Raw genomic sequence first — 11,055 nt, 5'->3', positions numbered from 1 at the left:
GGACTTGCAAATGACACTTTGATTTTAGTCACACTTGGTGGCTTCCAAACCAAAACCAAACCCATTGCCCTATTAAAACTGACAATGGAAGCAACTTGGCTCCCTCTGAGATGGGAGAGGTGCTCTGGGGCTCGTCTCAGTAACTGCCAGACTCAGAGGAGCTGCAGTATCCCCTCTCTCAAGTTGGTAATTAGACTTTTGGACCATTTGAAAGGACGCAGATGGGAGGGTTTTCTGTAAGTTTTTAAGGCTTTTAAACACAAATCCCAATTGTAAGCTTCAGCACACTTGAATCCTGATGATCTTTCAGTCCCCACTTTCCCAGGAATCAGGCAGACACTGTTACCAACAATGAAACCAGAAAATATTTCCTTTCCTAGCAAGGAGTTGACCCTCTGTGTATGGTCATGGAAACCCAAATTATTTGGTGTGTCCGACTCCTTAATCCCTCTTCCCTCTCAATACCTCGTAAAAATAAAATAGATTGGATTCATTTCACCTGACTCTGTTCATCTCATAAGATGTGGACATAGTTAATAAAAAAGAATCATATTTCTGACCTTCAAATCTCAAAGTAACATAAAGGTTATACATAATGTCCACTTGTAAAACACATCTTTGAGCACCTGTGTTTAAGGCATTCCATTCTTAAGATAGGAATCCTGGTGACACAGTGGTTACGCACTCAACTGCCAGCCATCGATTGGTGGTTTGAACCCTCAGCCATTTCAAGGAAGACAGATACTGTAGTCTGCTTCGATGAAGATTACAGCCTTGGAAACTCAGGGGGGCCTGTCCTACCTGATTTCCATCAGTCAAAATCAACTCTATGACAAGATAGTTATTCTTAGTCTGTTCTCTTAATGAAAACAGATATTTTTTACCACACCATCATTTTCCCTATTAGTCATGTCATTAATGTTGTTGTTAGATACCATCGAGTCAGATAAATACAGCAGACTGGAACTCTGTCCAGTCCTATGGCATCCTAACAATTGCTTTATTTGAGCCCATAGTTGCAGTCACTGTGTCAGTCAGTCTAATTGAGAGCCTTCCTTTTTCCCCCTATTAATCAGCATAAAAAAAACCCACCCCTCCCAAATAGATATAATAGAGACTGAGCCTTATAATTTTGTATGTAATTCTTAGAGTACTGTGTCAATAATAATTTATTATTTCACCTAAATTAAATATGTATGTATCCCTAGTTCTGATTAGCCTTTTAAAGATCACAAAATAAAATGTCAGGTTTTGAGATCATAACTTAAAAGTTATAGCCAGAGGTAGAATTTTCTCTCCCAAAAGGAGGTTCATAAAGAGAACAAGGAAGTCTTCTTTTCACTAGTTTATCATTATGGAATATTTATTTTTTCCAAAATATACTTATTCCCACATGAAAAACTTGAATTTTGTAACCTGCATGCATTGATACTTTAGTTTTTCCCACATGCTCATGACTTATTGTATGCTGAAGGCAATGTCTCATTTGTGGGTTCCAAAGTTCCAATGGATTTAAAAAAAATTAATTGTGAAGAAATATGGGACAAGAGAAAAGTAAAAGGAAACAGAGGAAACAACTAGGAGGCAAAGGACATTTATAGAGGTCTAAATACAGGCATGTATATATGTAAATATATTTTTATATAACAATAGGAAAATAGAGCTATGTACATATATTTATAGGTTTAGTATTAAGATAGCAGATGGACATTGGGCCTCTACCCAAGTACTCCCTCAACACAAGAACACTTTGTTTTAATAACCTGGTCTTGTGTGATGCACATCTTCCCAACATAATCACTGAGGACAAAATAGGTGCATAAGCAAATGTGGTGAAGAAAGCTGATGGTATCCGGCTATCAAAAGGTATAGCATCTGGGGTCTTAAAGACTAGAAGATAAACAAGCAGCCATCTAGCTGAGAAGAAACAAAGTCCTCATGGAAGAAGCACATCAGCCTGTGTGATCATGAGGTGTTAATAGGATCTGGTACAAGGCATCAAAAACCCAGAACACAAAATCACATTACTGTGAATGAGGGGGAGTGTGGAGTGAAGACCCAAAGCCCATCTGTAGACAATTGGACATCCCCTTACAGAAGGGTCACAAGGAAGAGATGAGCCATTCAGGGTGCAGTAGAGCACTGTTGAAACATACCACTTTCTCCTAGTTCTTTAGTGCTTCCTCCCCCCTACTATCATGATCGCAATTCTACCTTACAGATCTGACTAGACCAGAGCATGTACATGACAAGAGCTGGAAACACAGAGAATCCAGGACAGATAAACCCCTCAGGACCAATATTGAGACTAGTGATACCAGGAGGGGAAGAGGAAGGTGGGGAAAAAGAGGGTAACCAATCACAATGATCTACATACAGCTCCCTTCCAGGGGGTTGGACATCAGAAAAGTGGGTGAAGAGAAACATCGGTTCAGTGTAAGACATGAAAAAAATTTATAAATTATCAAGAGTTCATGAGGGAGAGAGAGGGTGGGGGAGAGAGCGGAAAAATGAGCTGATACCAAGGGCTCAAGTAGAAAGCAAATGTTTTGAGAATGATAATGGCAACAAATGTACAAATGTGCTTGACACAATGGATGTATGTATGGATTGTGGTAAGAGTTGTATGAGCCTCTAATAAATGACTTAAAAATAATAATTACATGAATAACAATGAGTACAAGGAAGAAGAAAATGTTCCAAAATTGATTGTGGTAATGATTGTATACTTCTTCTTGATATGATTGAATATTGCATTGTATGACATGTGAATGAAGTGTTGATAAAACTGTTTAAAATGTTTTAAAAATAAAAAAGAAATATTGCAGGAACAGATTTCATAATCGGGGAAATAATTTTTAAATCATTATTTGTTCAAAATTACATTCTTATAATTAGACAAAGGATCCTTAATAGCACAATGGCCAAGTTCATGGCTTCTAATGGAAAGACCAACAGTTTGAGCTCACCAGATATCCCCTGGGAGGAAAGGTCGGATGATCTGCTCCCTCACAAACCCAACGAGTCAACTGTAGTCTGTCCCAAAGGGTTCCTAAGACTCAGAAGCAAATTGGTGACATGCAAGGATAATGACTACAACAGAATGACTTGATCATCGTTTCTAGCTATGTGCTTGATGAGGTATTGCTCATATTCTTAGCAGCCATTAATAAAACAAAATTATTCCCTTTCTCTCGTTGCTGGTTCTTTCACAGAGTAGAAGAATACTGTTACTTGAATTTAAAAATGATCAAAATTTTACTCAACTTACCTGCCCATGAACTATTCCCCCTTTCTACTTGCAAAACATGTTTATTTAAAAATGGATCTACACTGACTACTATAACACCTTTCTCCCTACTTTTCTCCTGACTCTTTTCATTGCAGGACTTATTCTCTACCACATCACCAAAACCATTCATGTCAAGGTCAGTCCCCACCTCCATAGTATCAGGTCCAAAGGTCATTATCAATCAGGTGATTGCTGCATCTAATATTACTCTTCTGGTAATATGCTCTCTGGTTCCCTCCTACCTCTCTGATTAATTTTTCTTATTTTCTCTGTCACCAACTCCTCCTTATAATTACAAGCCCTTAACTTCCCATCTTTTCATAGCTCTCTGTCCTATCAACACTTCAGTCTTTAGTGAGATCATTAGGTCTCATGTGTTTACCACTTTCTATATAAGAGAGTTCTCAAAAACGAAACTCCAGTGTTCCTCACTTTCGTGCAGCGCAGACTCATTTAATACCCTACTTGATATTGCCTCTCATATCCAACAGGCAGCTCATCTGTAACATGCACAAAACTGAAAATCCCTATCTTGTGTCGTACACCTTTCCTTTTAGCAGAGATTGCCAGCCAATTGAACGCCTTTCCTATTCGGTTAGCTTAGAAAACAACTCATGCATTCATTCTTCCTGTGTTGAATGATCTCACAGTTAATGGCGTACACTTCATCAAAAGCTATTGGAGAATTCTAAAACTTATATACAGAATCTGACCTATTCTACCACCTCCACCATTGTCATCCTGGTCAAAGACATCCATGGTATCTTGCCTAGACTGCTGAGCTGGGCTCCTTGCCTTTCCCTTCCTGCCTAGTTTATAGTACATTATCGTCCAAGGGCAGCCAGTGAGAGAAGCCTGGAGAACAAGCAGAGGATTTGAAAAGCATCCCTCACAAAGGAGCACAGAAATGAGAAAGAGCGCCTAAAGGCAGCGAATGAAGCATGTTAGGTGGCAGGTTACTATTATGGGCAAATGACAAAACTCCTCTGACAAATTCTTTTGACATATAATCAATTGCATCGGCCATTGATTAGAAATTATTCTTGCATGCAAGAACCAACTGACATGTCCCTTCAGTTCCACATAGACTGTGGGAATCAAAGAAAGTCCTCAAGCAGAAACAATGGCTTAATTTGTGGGCCCAACTGCAAATGGAAAATGTGTAACTTATTCAAAAATCACTAGGACTTTCCAGCAGGGAAAAACACAAGGCCCAGCTGACTGTACAGGTCGCATGCCCAGGAAGTCAGCCTTGGTTACATGTGCTGGCAGTTTGTCTCTTAGGGGATATAATGCATGCAAGTGATGAACGGTGATGTAAAATTAGCAAGATAGCAGCAAAGTCTGGTACACATTTGATCTGATGGAATTAGCAGGTAATAGCGTGCCAATGTGTTTTTATCTTGACTTGAATATCCAAATTCTGTGCCGAAAACAATACACAAGTATTTTTTAGCAGTAGCTTGCTTACCAAAATTGAATATTATCTTTGTTCTTTATTTTGAAAATTTACCCCAAAACCAGAACCAATAGACCAGTAAGTTGTTTCTACTGTGCATTTGTTTTGCTAAAAATTATGAGGAAAATATTTGTCTGTATTTTCAATAATTTTTATTTTCTCATCCAATTCATTTGACAAATATTCTAATGATCATGATGCTTTCTTATTTACTTGTGAAGGCTTTATATAATGATCATTTAGTATGTTCGCTGTCATTTTTTTATTAATAAGTATTTTTTAGAACAATTTTAGATGTACCCAAAACTGATCAAATAGTACAGACTTCCCATTTTATCCCTTTACTTATTTATTTTCCTTACTCTTACTCCTTTTATTAGCACCCTACATTATCATGCTGAGTCTTTAAATCAATGAACTACTATTGATACATTATTATTAAAGTCCATCATTTAGGTCCCTAGTTCTTAACTTCCCTAGTTCTTGAGAATATTATGTCTTGAAAGTTGGAAAGTGGAAAAGAAACAACAAACAAAAATTGACACATGTGAATGACAGTCTTGGCAAAGAATATGGGATGTACCATGACATGCCAGAAGAGCCAACACTGCTGTCCTGGAGAAAGCGTAGCTAGAAAGCTCCCAGGAAGCGAGGATAGCGAACTTCGTCTCACACACTTCAGACACTCAAGGGGAATCCATCTCTAGGGAAGGACATCATGCTTAGTAAAATAGAAGGTCGGGGAAAATGAGAACAACCCCCAGGATGGTCATGGTCAAAAACATGTGCTCGAATAGCACTGATGTGCAGGGTGAATCAGGACCACGCACTGTTTCGTTATGAGTCAGGATCACCGGGATGACGCCTAACAACAATTTTCGCAATATCTAGGATGCATTGCATTTCGTTTCCATGTCTTTTTGGTTCACCTTAGCTGGATCAATTTCTCCGAGTTTCTTTGTTTCTGGTGATCTTGACAGCTTTGAGGAGTTGTAGCCAGGCATAGAGGGTAAGTGAAAATAATGCTATAAAATCTTCTTCTCCCCAAAGTGACATCCTGGCCCTTTCATGCATTAAAGAGGTCTTGTGCAGCAGATTTATTGAATGCAATAAATCATTTGATTTCTTGACTGCTGCTTCCATGAGCATTGATTATGGATCCAAGAAAATGAAATCTTTAGCAACTTTCAGTTTTTTCTTTGTTTATCATGATTTTGTCTATTGGTCCAGTAATGAGGATTTCCCTCTACACGGACTCATAGACCAGAATAAAGGCTGCATTATTTAAACTTCATCAGAAAGTGCTTCAAGTCCTTCTTGCTTTCAGCAAGCAAGGCTCTGTCATCTGTGTAGCCAAAATGGTTAGTTAGTCTTTCTGTAATATTGATGCCATCTGTTCTTTATGTCGACCAGTTTCACAGGTTATTTGTTCAGCATACATTAAAATAATACAACCCAACACATGCTTTTCCTGATTAGAATCTATTCACTATTCCCCTTTTCTGTGAGAACTACTGTTTCTTGGTCTTTGTACAGGTTCTGAATGAGCTTAATTACATGTCCTGGAAATCCCATCCTTCTCAAAGTTATCCATCGTTTGTTATAATCCACACAGTCAAATTCATTTGCATAGGCAAAAACCACAAGCAAACACCTTTCTTTTATTCTCTGCTTCTAGCCGAGATCCATCTGATGTGATCAACGGTACCTGTTCTTCCATGTCCTCTTGAATTTCTGGCAGCTCTCTGTGGATACATTTGGAATCACTTTTTAAATTATCTTCAGCAAAATCTTGCTTGCACATGACATTAAAGAAATTGTTCAATGATTTTCAGTTGTGTGTGTGTGTGTGATGAGCACAGATATGGTTCTCTTGGCCAATTAGCTGCTGTCTTCACAATGTCTTAGAATGGAGTAGTGAATGTTTCCAGTGCTGCATCAAATTGTTGAAACATTTCAATTGGCATTTTACCAGTTCTCAGAGCCTTACTTTTTGCCAATGCCTTCAGTGCAGCGTGGGCTTCTTCCTTTAATGCTATCAGGCCAAAAGGGTGAATGAGAAAAAGCTGTCCAGTGAAATTCCCAAAGGAAATCCTTTGCTGCCCTCAAAGAATGAGCAAGTGCTTTGCTCTGATGGAAAAATAATTCCCTTGGAGTCCTTCTTCTGATCTTTTTCTCAACAATGAATTTTTCCATTTTTTAGAACTTCTTCTTGAAAAGCCTCTGTGATTATCCTGTGCCCAAGAAAACTGGTCAAGATTATGTTTTTGAAATCCTGTAGAACAGTCAACATGACCTCTGAGCTGACTCTGCTGCCTTGAACTTATCTAGCTCAGTATAATCATTTATATTCCATTGTTTTTATTGGATATTTTTGAGTCACCCTAACAAGACTAAGGCATTACTGAGTGGTCTTGTCTTCCTTCGGCCACTAACTACAGAGAAATGTTCAGAATAAACTTATACTTGTATGGACAGAAAGCCCAGTAGCAATGCCTTTTGAATAGGATCACTTTAGATTGAAATTTATTTGATGGCTTTTTAGTGATTTGGCTGTTTATGATAGTTGAGGTTTTTTGTTAACTTGGCTGGGCCAGGGGTTTGGCAGTAAATTCCTGGCTTAACACAATGTAATCTTAGCCACTTTTATCAACTTCCAGTGGGATAAGATTAGGGATAAGTGCAACACGCTTACTTAGGTCATAGCTCTGATGCAATTAATTCCCTTATGGTTGTGGCCTGTTTCAAGTATAAGTGAAAGCTGTGTAAAAGCTTACCTGGACCTATATCCTCCGTCTAGTGCATCGACCTCCAGTTCTTTGTATTTGAGTCAATGGCAAACTGTATTGCCTGTCAATCCTGGGTGATAGCAGCCTGTTAGCTGACCTACCACCCAATGACCCGCTGTATTGCCCACCTATTCTGGGTGTTCTCAGCAGCTTGTCTTTTCATCTACCGACCTTAGATTCATTTGCTTTTGCAGCTACAAGTTTGGCTTGTTTACCTTGAATTCTTCTTTGTCTGTAGCCCCTAGCCTGTGATCTTTTGCTCTTCCCACTGATCATCAGTAGCCTAACATCTGGCACATGAACTTGGATCTGCTAGGACTTAAGCTTTTCAACAATGTGATCCATTTTTAAAATATAAATTTCAACATATTTGTGTATCTAGTTTTACTTCTCTGGAAAACTCAATTTAAGACACTGGGTATGTGGCAACTGCATACAACAACACATGTTCCTGATAAGAATCCCTATCAAGGGTAACATAAAATGGCTAAAGGGCCTGGCTAACTGAAAGACTTAGACGTTCAAATCCATCCAGAGGTGCCTAAGGAAAAGGGCCTGATGGTTGACTTTCAAAAGATCACAGCTAGGGAAACCCCATGGAGATTAGTTCTCTTCTGAAGCTCGTAAGGTTGCCATGAGTTCCAAAGGACTCAAGAACAGCTTATTTAGTTTTTGGTGTTTTTTTGGATTCTGGAAAAGAACCTCAGAAATAATGTGAAATCTGTATCGGATCATAACAAAAGTACACACTCTAGAAGAGATTTATGAATACTGCTGAGCTTGCTTGCCTGAGTACGGCAGAGTTTGTCAGGGTCTTCCATGGAAAAGGTAGTCTACTCAAGCCCACTCCACGCTGTTCACACTGTACACTGGTAGTTATATCACTGTCAATTCAAGGATTAAGTGTGTAGGGGCCGAGGCTAGCCTGTCGATCAGGTCATAGTTAATGAGGCTTCTTTGTGGGCATAGCCTTCCCCTAAGGATTCTGGGAATTCCAGTATTTCCTCCTTGGAGGTGGGAGACTCTCTGCTCACACCCTGGGAGACATAGCAGATGACAAGACACATGGAACCACCCTGATGTAGCCCTGGGTGCTGGAGAAGCCATCAAAAACCCCTGCCAGCGCTGAGATGTTTCCAATGGCATTGGATCCAAAGACTTTCTACCCGCTGGCCTGTCAACTTCTACATTCAGTGTCATTGCATGTGTTTCATGAGTCTGAAGAGGACTTTATAGATTGGTATAAGACAATATCGGACTTAAGGACTTGGTCTGGATTGGGCTGGGATGTTTTCTCCAAGTTCAATTGCTCTTGTATAAAGATCTCTTTCTTGTACACACATATATGTGAGTCCGTGGATTTGTTTCTCTAGTCTACTCAGACTAACACATGTACTCTTTGGAAGAGAGTCACACAACCCACACTTAAAGAGTGGCAGGTTATGTATCATGTACGGTGAAGGTTACAGGCATATGTTGTTAATATCTTATTCAGGGTATCTTTAGCTGCATAAAAATCTGTCTTCCTAAAGTTTTATTTTTAAACTGAAGTAGCTCTCTTTTTCAGTTTTTATTTCCTCCTTATGATTTTAAAGACCCCAAACCCTAGTCTTGCAGCATTAGACCACAGGTAGGATATAGGTCAGTGAGGCACAAGAGCATGAGTTCCCCAGCATTGTTGGTAAGCAGGTGGGCAGCCTTTTTTGCTCCAGCTTCTTTCAACAGCTTTAGTAGTAGTGGCAGTAGTTTCAAGGATCACTGAATGTGGGCTCCAATAAAGTTAGAATTAGTTGTATGTATGACAGCCACATCCAGCAATACTCTGTTCAAAGAATGTGTCATGTACTTTAAGTGATGTATAATATGTTTGGAATTGTGCATGGAACTTATTCAGTTCTTCTTAACAGTATGGACTCATGATTATCTATTTTCTACTAGGAGTAATAAGCCGGTATGACTACTTTGTTTGGATGTTAAATGCTATTTTATTTGGTCCACATCGGCATACTTCCATCATTGGGGTTTGTTTGAGCATTTATTTGCTCTCTGGCAGTACAAAATACTCCAAATTGATATGATACATTTTCTGCAAAAGTCCTTGAATCAGTCGTTTTCCCAAGGAAACATAATTCCTTTTATTTGTTTTAATTTTTTATGCTTGTTTATTTCTCATCTCAGTAAGGACATACAGTTATTATTTATCTTTACTTTAGTGCAATAAGTAGCCCTTGTGACATGTTGGTTATGTGTTGGGATGTTACCTGCAAGATCAGCCATTTCAAACCACCAGCTACTTCGTAGGAGAAAGATGAGGCTCCCGTAAAGATTTATAATCTTAGAAATTTAAAACAGTGGTTCTACTCTGCTCTGCAGGGTCACAATGAGTTAGAATTGACTGAATGGTAGTGGGAGTTCATGCACGAAAAAGGAGAAAATCTTTTCAATTATTTAAACACTTCACATGAAACAAGTGAAGGTGGTATTAATGAAAAAATATTTCAAGTATAGATTGATTCAATCCTTTTAAAATGAGGGCAACTATAGATATAAACAAAGGCCAAGTAAGAGTTGTTCTTAAATAGCATGTTTGAAACCCAGGAACTGTCTACGTAGGGATTAAGTTTTGCAATATACATAACCTTTTTCTTAATAGACATTGAGCTCGCCGGTCTCTTCTAGCTCAAGGGGAAGAAAGGGTTAAGACGTGGCAGAGGTTGCTTTCCCTTGGTTTTGTATTAAAAGAAAACCATGCACACGACATTGGTGATATAAGGGGACTTGAAAGTGTTCATGGAAAAATATCATTATCTTTTACTTCCATTTTTCCACAAAATTTGATGCTTCAATGTGAGTGGGTGTAGCACCTCAGTGTTTCTCTCAATTCAGGGGTCAGCGGTTGAATGAGTCTGGAACTGGAGGAGTCTAACTACGAGTGAGGTGCAAGGGGAACAGAGAGAAAGCACTCGGGGCTCATACTATCACATAATTTTAAAAAAAAGATTAGCTTTGCACCACCGTTACATATTGCCAAATTCTATTTTTCCCTAAGCCATTCCTCTTATTTAGTTTTTCAATGTAGTAGGCCTGGTTGTGGCCTACCACAAGTAAGTAAAAAAATATTCATATTTCATTTGATTTATTTATATAATGTGTTACATTAATGTGTTTCCTAAAACGAAGTAAGCTTTTCATTCCTGATGTAGAGCTTACATGCTCAATTGTATGTTGCTTAATTTATAATCCAAATATTTTGTAAAGGGTTTTGGCAACTAGTGCATTTCCATTTTAAGATTGCTAGTTTCTCTCATTTTGGTTAAAGTTTACTTTGGCAGGAATACACATTAAGTTTTTGCTAGCTTCTTAAATGAATTTTTAGCTTTTCATCTTATTTAATGTCTGGAATTAATTTCAGGATATCGGATATAACCATTTCTTAGAAAATTGAAACTATATGTGCTAACAAGTGTTTTTGTAGACATTTCTATGATAACATTTTCAGTTTTGTCCATGGTTAT

Source organism: Echinops telfairi, unplaced genomic scaffold (assembly GCF_000313985.2).
Source record: "Echinops telfairi isolate 266 unplaced genomic scaffold, ASM31398v2 ScPeMD7_443;HRSCAF=831, whole genome shotgun sequence".
NCBI lineage: Eukaryota > Metazoa > Chordata > Mammalia > Afrosoricida > Tenrecidae > Echinops > Echinops telfairi.
This window is presented reverse-complemented; position numbering follows the sequence as displayed.